At 36.8% G+C, this 12,549-nt stretch overlaps 1 long non-coding RNA gene across 5 annotated transcripts in view; it reads left to right on the forward strand.

Moving 5' to 3' along the window:
- Positions 1-12,549, forward strand: part of LOC118152905 (uncharacterized) — a 169,302-nt gene that overhangs the window by 31,151 nt on the left and 125,602 nt on the right. For 2 of the 5 annotated variants that reach the window (XR_004741917.3, XR_004741913.3), the window contains exon 3: positions 12,034-12,145. The exons of 2 other annotated variants lie outside the window; for them this stretch is intronic. This is a non-coding gene — a long non-coding RNA (uncharacterized LOC118152905). Of the gene's footprint in view, positions 1-5,975; positions 12,146-12,549 lie in introns of all 5 variants that reach the window. One more of the 5 variants, XR_013534863.1, reaches the window with a different exon arrangement.

Below are 12,549 nucleotides of genomic sequence, written 5' to 3' on the forward strand. Positions count from 1 at the left end.
CTCTGAGACTCAACTATTGAAGCTCTAGGCTGTTGTTCAGCTGTGTCTACTTTTCCACTTCAGAGATCAGGGCCTCTTTGTAAGCTACCAAATAACTGCCTGTTAATGACTCACAGTTTCTTATCATTCCCCCACAGTGCATCAAAACAACTTAGCAGTAACTTGCCACCTCCATTGTGTGTGTGTGTGTGTGTGTGTATTTATTTTGTATTTATATTTTTCAAAATATTTTTCATGTCGTTTAACCATTTTATGGCTGAATTTGGAACTAATCAGAGTCTTTCTGTGTTGAGCTTTCAACATATAATCATGGCATATCCCTCCATTTATGAAGGAATTTTTAAAAACATATTTCAATATAACTTTCTAGAATAATGAGAGACATATTATTGAACAATATATTTCATAATATTGAAGTTCTAGTTCATAACATGTTATAATACTCTATTGACTTGTTTATGTATTTATTTTAATTTTTTTTTTTTTTTTTAGACAAAGTCTCGCTCTGTCACCCAGGCTGGAGCGTAGTGGCACAATCATGGTTCACTGCATGTTTCTACCTCCTGGGCTCAAAGAATCCTCCTACCTCAGCCCCCTTGAGTAGCTGGGAACTACAGGTGCATGCCACCACACCCAGCTGATTTTTGCAGAGACAGGGTTTCTCCATGTTGCCCAGGCTGGTCTAGAACTCCTGGAGTCAAGCAATCCACCCACCTTGGTCTCCCAAAGTGCTGGGACTGCAGTATGAACCATCATGACCAGCTCAGTTGTTGCTTTTAAACAGTGATGTTAAGAATCAGAATCAGGATGGCAGTGTGAAATTAGTTTATTTGGTATTTGGAGGCAGATATACCTGGGTCTCAGTCTTAGTTTACTTATCAATAAGATTGGGTTAATAATAGTGCTTATCTCAGAAAGATCTGTGATAAGAATCAAGTAAGATAATGTACATAAAGTTCTTAGCACAAAACATGACACATCAAACTCAATAGATTTTCCTGTTAAAAAAATTCAATAGTTAATTAAAGACTAGAACCATTTCACAACTATAAATATCAAAGAAATGAGGCACTGAAAACAAGACAGATAAGCAGAGTCATAATATATCATTGATTATATTCTGTCTCTTGGTGGTTTCATTTTGAAGATGGATAACTTATTATCTTTTGGTCCAAAAGACAGTTCTTTATCTCAGTGACTCAATTTATAGGGACATAGCAGTGAATGAGCTGATTAAAATCTCCATAATAAGGGAGCATACATTCTAGTGGCGTGCTCCGTCATTTCTGTAGAAACCCTCTGTCTGCATCAGAGAGGCTCTGTGCAAAGATTAGTTCAGCTGTAGCAGAAAGGTTGTGGTGGGTTTCTACAAGGGTAGAAGAGAGAAACACCGTTCTTTGCAATAGCCCTTGGGTTCTTTATCAGAATTTTCTTCCTTCTTGTAGACAGTATAGTAGCTGAAAATGTGATCCCTGCCCATATTTGCATTTGCTTTCACCCACCAAGATGCTTTTGTATGTCCTGGGTAAATTACTGTTCTAGGCTACATCTGTCTCTCCATATCTGTTCTCCACTCTTCCCCACCCTGCTCTGCAGCCTGGAGGAAGGCCTCTAGGGACTACATTGCCAAGTTCTCTTTACCTCTGGTTTACATTTGGGTTAAACTAATGGGAGATGTTTGAGGAGGTCCAAGAGAGGAAGAAGAGAGAGAGGAAAGATGAGGAGAGGGTAGTTATTCTCCTAGATGCCTGCCTTCCAAGTCACAGTTTGCCAATGGGTGTGTCCCTGTCTCAAAGGCTTCAGCTGCTGTTGACGGCTCTTGCAATGTTCCATATTGGGACAGTAAGGACTTCCTAATGGTGCTATCCCTTCACCACTGCTTGCTGGTTTCCTGTAACCATTCCCACAGTTTTGTAAATAGCCCTTCATTTAATTCTCTTTGTTTACCTCTTTTGAAGGTTCCCTCTGTTCCCTGCTGGGATGGATCCTATCAGGTGCAATTATGTTTCCTCTCTAAATCTGTTTCCTAAGTATAGCACTTACTTACATAATAGAATTTTTGTGATGGTTAAGTGAGTTAATATAGGTAAAATTCTTAGCACAGTTCCTAAGACATAGCAAGTGTTCAATGAATGTTAGCTGTCATTCTCATTACTGTTATCATGATGATCATTATATACAGGACCTAAACGTAGGAATTGAGATAAGAATGCTGAGAACTGGGCTTATGACCAAAACCTCAGCTCAAGTCAGGATACTTGGCAACGTGTAAGTGCAACCAAAAGTTGAGTTCCCTTGGGCCCATTATATGATAAATCTACTCTTGCCAATATTCCCGTGATTGATAAAACACATAGCAGGATAGTTCTGATCATCATTATTTGTGAATACTTTTATAAGACAAAGCCTAGTGCCATTCATTTTTATGTATCCCTTGATGCAAATTAAGATAATTTAGCAAAGAAATTCTTAATCAGTACCATGAGGTAGAGTAAAAAATTCTTTAAGCACATAAAAAGGCATTACTGTAACGTAGAGAGGCAAGGCTATTTTATCCAAATTCTTGAATACAAAATATGTTATAGTGTAAGGAAAGCAATATTGAAGACAAATAATGCAATTTGTCTACATAATCTGTGTAATCATTTTCATGACCTCACTGTGGCTTAGATCAGTTAATTCGGTCATTGAGGGGATAATAGTCCTAATGAGACTAAATTGTAGATTTTATCTTCATGTAAGCCTGATAGCATAGAGAAACATTCTGCTCCACAATTAAAAATTGTACTTATATCCTTATAGTCTATATTGCAAATGCGTGATGATGATTACAAAAGAAATGAAGAGAAAGCGGAGAGAGAATATGGTAACAATAAATTCTCACTAGCAGGAAAAGACTCCAAGTGCATGTATTTCTGGGAGTGAATAAATTCTATTATTTTCCTATTCAAAGGGCTCGTGTGTGTGTGTGTGTGTGTGTGTGTGTGTGTGTGTGTGTGGAGTGTGTGAATGGAATAAATTGTCATGTAAAGAAAAAGCAATGAAACAAACATACAGGTTCTAGTAATGCACCATTAGTGTCTGTGTTGGTGTCTCAGGGTCATAATGAATTACCACAAGCTGGGTAGTTTAAAACAACAGAAGTTTATTCTCACAGTTTTTAAGGTTAGCAGTCCGAAATCTAGGTATTAGCAAGGCCCTGCTCTCTCTGAAAACCCGAGAGGGAAATCCATTTCTGCATCCCCCTAGGTGCTGGTAGTTGTCTGCAGTCCTTGGCTTTCCTTGGCTTATCTCAGCATAATTCAGTTTCTGCCTCCATCTTCACATTTCCATCTTACCTCTGTTGTCTATGTTCAAAATCCTTATTCTTATAAGAATACCAGTCATACTGAATATAGGGCTCACCCTAATCTGGTATGACCTCATCATAATTTGATTACCTCTGCAAAGACCCTATTTCTAAACATTATCACATTCACAGGTTCTGGTGGAAGTGAATTTTTCAGGGGAAACTATTCGATTTATCACAGTACCAATCACCCTAACTACTAAGGTCTGACTCATTTCTTGTGGTTTCTTTTAGTCTCTTGTTTTCCCTCTCTTCTTTGGTATTTGATTCCCATATTTTTAACCTTTTTAATTTTCTTTCCTTTAAAAAAAAGTTATTTCGCTCATCCAGAGGAAGCTGTAAGTTACATCCTTTTAATCATCACACAGTAGACAGGTTCTATTTGTGGAGGAGATGGTCCCCCTGCCCCCTTCATGTGGGGTGGACTCATATTCTCATTATCTCTATGCTACATGGTATATATGGGTTTGTGGGGGAAAGGGATTTCAGTGAATTATGAGCCATCAGCAGGCTTATCCATGTAGCATTTTATAGTCCACAGATTTCCATGAAGTGACCCTCCACATAATTTCCAGATCTCTATTGCCTACCCTACAACTTGCACCTTCCTAATGTTTTCTTCCCTAAAGTTACTTTTTGGGAACATCCTTAGCAAGCAGACTTTCTTTTGACTCCACCTAATGTGTCATTTTAAAAAATATGACAATTCTTTTCCATTTCCCAGCATATCTCATTAAACATACAGAACTGATAGATTGTTGGTCAGAGAGGAAACTGAAGTAGAGAGAGAATCCTCCTACTTTTTCAATCCCTCTATGCTCAGCCTCTTCCACATTCTCCTCCAATCAAAGAAGCGCTGCTAAGCTGATTGTTCATAGTCTAGAATGATTGATTGGTGGTCAGGGTCACTTTGTTCATGCCCATGCATTCATGAACTCTTTACTACGACCCTGCATCTTGCTGGTGCAGTAAGAAGGGCAAATGCTGTCTTGCTGTCTCTCAGAGCATACCTGCACTTGTTAGTCATTGCTTTGATGTCTGTACCATATGACTGGCCAGAAGATGCTAAGAGCCTAACGTCATTAAGGGCTTGGGGATATACAAAAGGCTCCATTTATTTGTTTAGATTATGCTGAATAAAGGGTCAAACTTATTTTACCTTCACTTTGCACTGGAGGTGATTGGGCAGGGCTAAGCCAACAAGAAACCAACACTCCCTACTGCCCCACCTGCCAACACTCTGCTTTGCTTTCCCTGTGCCTATTGTGTGTGTGTGTGTGTGTGTGTGTGTGTCCCACCAGGTACCTCTTCAGAGGGATGATGGTTGGAGCAGAATATGTATATTTTGGGTCTTATAACCAAATACCATGAACACTCCAGCAATGCTTCTAACAAGTATGTTATAAGCAATGTCTAAAATAAAAGAGCTGGGATTATTTGTTGACTTAACTTATCCAGGACATTCATTAGTTCAAATAATTGGGAACTGGTCACATTGTGGCAGCCCATGGTATGTTCCTAGGCAGATCATTTCAAAGGTGAAACTATGTTACACTGTTACTAGAAATATTAGAAGTGCCTCATTTGAAAGCAGCTTTGTACATAATTATTGCATTGGTGAACAACAAAGGAATATGCATAATTTCTTAGTGGCTCTGACTGACATGTTATTAGCTCGTCCTTAGACCCTAGTGCTTGTATTTCTGTGTAATATTTCATTTTTCATGAGATATAACACTCCCTTAATGGTAGTGTTAGTGGAACATTTCTTATTAAATTTATTTGGTGACTAATTTAGAGATTATGACAATATTTTATATCCTAAGTCATTAGTTGAATAAGTATTAGAATCTAGTTGTTTGTCTTAATTACATTTTTTGTCTTTGTCTATCATTACATGTGTAGGTTATAATTATAAGACATCTCATTATTAAATACCTATTACAGGATCATTAATTAAAACTAAATTTAGAAATGTGGCTTATTTCAAGTTAGACTAACATGCACATTAAACTTCAGATGCCATTAAAACCAATGGAATTGTTAATTTTTTTATTTTACTTTAAGTTCTGGGATACATGTACAGGACATGCAAGTTTGTTGCATAGGTATACGTATACACGGTTGTTTGCTGCACCTATCAACCTGTCATCTAGGTTTAACCCCCGTATGCATTAGGTACTTGACCAACAGGACTCTTAATGATCTTTCATGGGTTGTCTAAACAAAGCTAAATTTTGAAATACTGGTATATGAAATTTTGGCATAATTAAATAGTTCTAGTTCATAAAAATATAAATGTAAAAGCACAATATTTTTAAGAAATCAAAATTGTACTTAGATCCAATTTTACTCATTTGGTTACTCATTGAACATCTTTATTGTTCCAATGGAATCCAACTAATGTAAATAAATATTATTAGAAATATACAAAACTATGAGAAATATTTTATCACAGGTAGTTTACAATTATTATATATAAATGAGTATAACCATGGCTGATAAATATAATGTAGGTAAAAATGTTCAATATATTAAGAAGGGAGCCACATGTTCTTGTGGGGCCTTTGCTCCAGAATTTGAGTGGACTCTGATGCAACAAATACCTACTTGTTTTCTCCCACAGGAACATGCAGAATTTCTTGCTTTGATGTCACTAGTAAGGATGCATTAGTAATTGCTTGTCTATAAGGCTACAAACTGAAGGTAAAGTTCTTATATGACTTTCACTTCCAAATATATACGTATTAGCCCATGAATTGTCAGAGGCAGCATTTCCCAGTTATATTTTCCCTCTTTATGGCAATGTCAGTGAACTTTTAGAAAATGACACACAGTAGCTTCATTTTGGGTCTGAGGAAGCAATACCAGTAACCAGAATCCAGGAGAGCCAGCCTGAGGGACACTAAAGCCCACAAAAATTAAGTACTTATCCATGGTGACCCAGAAAATCATTAAACCCAACTCCTCTGACTCCTGAGACAAGCCTTTTTTTTTGGTTTCATTTATGATGTTATGTGCCTCCCCATAGCACCTTCTTAACAAACCTTCCCAGTGTGTGCTTTGGCATGGCTAAATTTATTGAGGCTGTTAACTGGACCTTGAAATGTACGTTCCACTTTGTGGTGTTAGGCAGATTCAGATGTAAAATCTGAACTGCGTCCTTCTGACCACATACTGACTTCAATCCTTTTGCACAACTTTAACTTAATATCACTGGAAATTCCTTGCAGGGATCATGAGCAACATGTGACCCCCAAATTCTTCTCAGTTCATTATACCTTTCATCTCTTCTACAGCATCTGAATTTGAGATATATATATTCCATTTATTATGTCTCATCTCTTAATAATTTAAAGAAATATTTAACTCTATGAACATGAAGATTGCAACTGAAGCAGAAAAAATATTCAAGGAATGTTTGTAGCCCTTTCTCTTGGTTTAATTGCTCAAGGTGAGTTAACTGCAAAATTATTAGCTCACTGCTAAAGGGATTGGCCTGCCAGCCCACCCCATCTTGCTTCAGGGTCCTGTGCTACTGAAGTTCCTCTCATGGCATAAGGCATAAGCATTATTCTTCCCTGTATTTGTGCCTGTGTCTGTTAAGACCTCTTATACAATAGCCTCAGAACTCTGGTTGCAATTAGAGTCTTGATTAGCTGTCAGTGATGTCATAGCCATGCTTATTTTAAATCCACTGTGCTAAGTGTTTTCCTTTTCTTAATGTACTGTAGAAATTCCATTTCTTGACAGCAATAAGACACTTCAGGCAATGTGTTTCAGGGCCAATATCGTACTTCTCATGAAGTTAAGACACTTGGCCTTCAGCCTCATGACTTATAACACAATCTAAGTTATGCTATAATCACCCAGATATATACATGGCCTGTTGTGTTTTATTGCTTAAATGGAACCTGCCCCAAGAGCCTCATCAACTGACAAGGTGGGAATATAGCCCCAAATGATTGTTCAGAATCCCACTGGGACTTGCATTTGGTCAGCTCTCCTTCAGCCTTTCAGGGGTTGCACTGAAACTCTGGAGGCCTTTCGTACATTTACCATGTAACAGAAACCAAACTCTCCAGCATCTCAGGTCTCACTGCCAGACTGCCTAACTTAGTTTGCCAAATATCTCCCCCTCAACACATTTATTGAACTTTAAAACAGCAGAACACCATTGAATGAAGTCCAGTAATTTTTATAGGATATATTTTAGTCACTAGACTTTGAAGGCTATTCCAACATTAATTATGAAGTTTCTGTGTCTGGATAACATATTGTTAACAGTTATTTTGCAAGTGCTAATGGCAAGATGGAAGATTTCCAATAATTTTATTGAGGAAGTGGCAATTAAAATGTTGAGCACTACAGCATACATACAAAATAAAAACAACCTTGCAAATAGTGTACTGTACTTCATGGCAAAAGTTGGAAATACTTTTTAAAAAATAGATATGATAATTTGATGTTGCATTTCCACCTCCTTTTTGCTCAAGGGGGATGAAGAGGTCTCTTTTTTTGTTTGCTAATGTTTAAAAACCATGTAAAATGCCAGAGCCCTGGGCTGATTTGATATTGTTTACTACGACATTACGAAATAATTTTAAGACAAGTTGTTACCCATATTTCTTTCAATAACAAATATCACTAAAATGAGATCATTGGCCTAGTGTGACGATTTATGACTCTGGAAATGCATGAGCTGTCTTTTCTAAAGACTTTTAAAGACTTCATCTAGCATGCTTTTGCCTCCTGAGCTCTCTGTGTGACCACCCATCTTCCAAACTCACCCTACCGCAGTCAGCCAGCAGCTCTGGGTTGTTAGCCTGTCAGAACACTGAGAGCAGAATGATGGACAGCAAGAGGCAGCAGGCAGGATGGAGAGCACTCCAGCACACACAATGTTGGGGTGCAACACACAGGGATAAGGGACAGAGCAGGGGAGTGGTGGGTGATGCTTATGGACTCTAGGTCCAGAAGTCTGTTATCTTCAACATACCGCTTTTGATCATTTTAGATTTAGAATGCCAATTATTATTTGCAGAATCAAGACCACTGGAATCTAGACAAACTGACTTAGTGTCAATAATTTAATGCTATTGTATTTTGAAAGAGTTCAGAACAAGAGTACATATGCTTCACAACTACTTGATCTCCAGTTTCTTTTATGCACATCCTGATTGCTTTATAACTTAAGCCTAGGTTTTTCTCTCATCCATTTGGTGGAATATTTTATTCTAAATGAAGAGTAATCTATATTTTCTATTTGGTTTAAATCTATAATTGGAATGCTTATCAACATTGGCTAATGAAATCAACACTGTCAACACTATAATATTACAGCATAAAGTTTCTGGCTAAAATATTTTCCTTATGTTTCTGCTTTTCTAGGATCCATGTTATATTCTTCCCTTGGTATTTCTTTGGGAGTCATTTCTTAAAAACACCTCCCCTTTTTTTTCTGAAGAGTCATACAAGAGCAGTGGAATCAAATGTTAGGTCTTTTTTCACTCAAGAACAATAAGCATACAGAAGCTGAAATTATATAATATTTTACCCATTTCTAGTAAATTAAAGACACTTTTAAAAACACCTTTAAATGACAATACACAGAAAGAGAATAATTCCCATTAATGGGGTTTCCTCTTTCTTAACATATGCATTTATGGAATTAATTCTTATCTTTTCCAGTTACTTAATATGTACTCATTCTTATGAATCCTAAATATTAAAGCAGGTTATTATGTTGTTCTTTATTTTGTTTAATATGACATTAAGAAAAATTGATTTTCAGTTAAATCACTTATTTCTAGAGATTCATCATCTAAGAGCAATACTTTAAGCTGGCATCCTATGAAGGGGTTTATCATTTGTTGATTTATTGCTTCTTTTAAGAGGATTTATCATTTGTTATTTACTCCTTAGTTAATATTCTTGTTTCATATTGTGTGTGTATATTACTTCATCCACCTTTGCCTCTGTGAGGAAGCAAAACATGTCCTCATTTTCCTTTTTATGCTCAAAGTATTAAGATGTCTTCATTTAATTCATGCTCAACAGAATGCTCACAAACTAATGGAAAGCTGAAGATCTGTATTTATTTCATCACATAATTATTTTTCTTCAAGAAAATTAATCCTAATTCTTGAGTCACAAAAACCATGTGTGTAGAAAAAAAATATTGATTATTGGTTCACATAAGTGACATTTTCTGGTTTTCCAACTGATTTTTAAAACTGGTAAACTAATGCAACAGAGCAAGGAAGAGTGAGAGAAGCTTCTGGATAAGAATCAATTCAGGGGAGCTAGATGGCAAACTTTGAGTGGATTTCAGCCCAAAAATGTCAGTCTTATTTTGCGAACATACTTCAAAGAATACATACAAGATTGATTTTAAAATACAAAGTTTTAAAGCTAGATATAAAACTTGTATTAAATAGAATTTGGTTTGGAAAATAAAAGTTTCCCGTTGGTGAATGGGCCCCCTGAGAGCCAATTAGTGAATTCTTCATCTAAATTACACCTTAGGTCTCAAAAGTATTAATCTCCAAAAGGTGCACAATTTATCCCCAGGATAGGTGTAAGTAGTCTGCTATTGGATGAGTGTCCTTAAAAAACTTGGAATAATTGTTACCTTTCCAGGAGTCACTGGAAGGAACAGTAGTTACCTGTTACCAGTACAGAAAGCTTTTATGACTAATGCTCTGGAAATCTCACTTCCTTCCTCTTAATTCCCTTCTGTGTCTCTGTGACTTTGTAGCTATTCTACCAATACTAAGTACTAAGGTTTGGACTAGACTCAGTGTAGCCAATGAGAGGCAAATCTCCTAGAGTATGATGGTTTGGGCTTTGAAGGTGGACAGATTTGTGTTTGATTGCTGTCTGCTTTCTTATCTATGTGAAATTGGAAAATTACTTACATTCCCACAAGTTCAATTTCCTTATACATATAATGGGGGTTATATATCAGCCTCAGAGTTATTGTAAGGTTTAAGTGAGAAAGTATTTGACAAGCCCTTGGCATAAGTTTTACACACATGATAGCATCACAGGATGTTTGATTTATTTGCTTGGTAATATTGTTAGGTTTGCACCAATCTATGTTTGAGTTCTGTCCCCTTACAGAAATGAAAAGAATGTCCAAGGCCAGGGAGTGGGGGAAAAAAGCAAACTTGAATCCAGGCACAATCTTTGTTTTATTAGGACTTTCTCACCCTAAAAATAGAGTTCCCCAGTGATTGGCAGAAAAGCTAGAAGATTCAAAACTTGTGGTAGAATTGGAAAATTGGAAGCCTAATGAAGGAATATGTTACACTTAAGATACCACCAATAAGAGAGAATCTCTAATGAGCAATGTCCTAAAGTGTAAAGATGATAGTTAATAATGATTGAGTCTTCACAACAGACAAAACACTATGTGGGATGTGGGGTCTTTTACCAGTGTTAAAAGAAAAACTTTAAACAAATTGAATTTAACAGGGTTTAATTGAGCAAAGAACGACTAAAATTGTTACTCACCTACTTGTTACAAGTGTAGGTTACAGTCTGTTTACACATCCAGTTATAGTTCATATATCCAGTTAGGTTAAGGTATGGAGCCATCTTTAGGCTGAACTTAAAATATGTGAGGAGGCAGCTGTAGGCTGTATTTAATTTAGCATCAGCAGCCATCACATTTCTACATAGTAACAGTGGAGGTCCATACACTACTGTTACCTCATTGTACAGATGAGGAAAGTAAAGATCAGGTGTTTGAGGAATTTATCCAAGGACTTTCCAGGTGTATATGGCTCCCTTCTACTGCATTGCTTCCAAACAGAATGGTAAGATAATTACAAGAACTGAAAGGACAGACTGTATCATCAGGACCTATTTAAACTAAGAGCTGTCTTTTGGTTTGGTTTTGCTTTTATGGAAATGATTCTTTATACTATAACTCACCTATTTTATAATCTTGTCACATTATCTCTGAATACAATTTTTGAAAATGCTCTTGTGTAAAGTATGCTAGCTGAGGCAGACTTGTAGACTATCAGCAAGAGCTTTTCTTCTTGCCATAAAAAGCCAGACATTTCCCAGACTGTTTTACACTTGGCTGTAGCCAGGTAACTGAGTTCTAGCCAATGGAATGTGAGTCGAAGTCATATGTAGCATTTCTGGGCCAGGTGCATAAAAACTTCACATTATTGTTTCTCTGTGCTCCTTTTCTTCACTTGGATTAATAAAGAGGAGCCTGGCAACCTTGAAAGCTGTTAAAGCTCATGAAGCCTCAAGATAGAAGGAACCCACACCTCTGAATCAGTGTTCACAGGGGAACCCCAGTAAATCAGGAATACTCATTTCATCTGCACATGAGTGAGAAGTGAGCCATTATAAGCTTTGAATTTGTTTTTTTTTTTATAGCAGCAAGAATACTTTAACCAATTTTCTGTCTAATTAGAATTTTTATAGAATTTTTCTCTTACAAGTTGTTACTTATGAATATTTGAAGTCCTCTGTGTCAGCTTTTAGTGATATCTTTCAAAATGAGTGAAAATTTCACATTGAGTGAATGTTTATCTGTCTGATCCTATTGTCATAACACTTATTTTTACTGTTCTCTGCCAGCCCTAAATTTATTAAAATACACGCACAGGCTAGTCCAGTTTCAATTTGTCTTTTACTGATGTCTGCATATCTTGCAGCCCTCTCCCCACCACCCGCCAATCCCCACTCTGCCACTGGAATTCTGCCTAAAATGAAACAGCAACAGAACAGAGGTCAAGAACTTGGAAGGATTCATATGGGAGAAACCAGGTACAGCTTGATTTAATATCAATATTTCATGTGTTCAGAGAGTGAAGTTTCAGGCTACAAGATAACGGCCCATCATTTTTATGCCCTTCCATCTGTGAAAAGCTGTTCCTCAAAGAATGGTGTATGAACAACCTAGCAGCTTTTCATTTGAGGCATGATACTCTGAAAAAAAAATGAGATCTTTTGATGCATAACCAGACCTTGAGGATAATTCATATCTATGGAGTTATAGGGCCAGACTCATAAAGAATGCAGATTTTTCTCTCTGAAATATATTACTGGGGAAAGGTACAGAACACAAATCTTTAATACAATGAAACCTTTGCCTCCCGCATATATAAAACAAAGGTTATACCATCTACGATCACCTACAGTGAAAAAACAAGTAGGCACATTTAAGAGAC

This window comes from Callithrix jacchus, chromosome 4, assembly GCF_049354715.1.
Source record: "Callithrix jacchus isolate 240 chromosome 4, calJac240_pri, whole genome shotgun sequence".
Classification (NCBI taxonomy): Eukaryota; Metazoa; Chordata; class Mammalia; order Primates; family Cebidae; genus Callithrix; species Callithrix jacchus.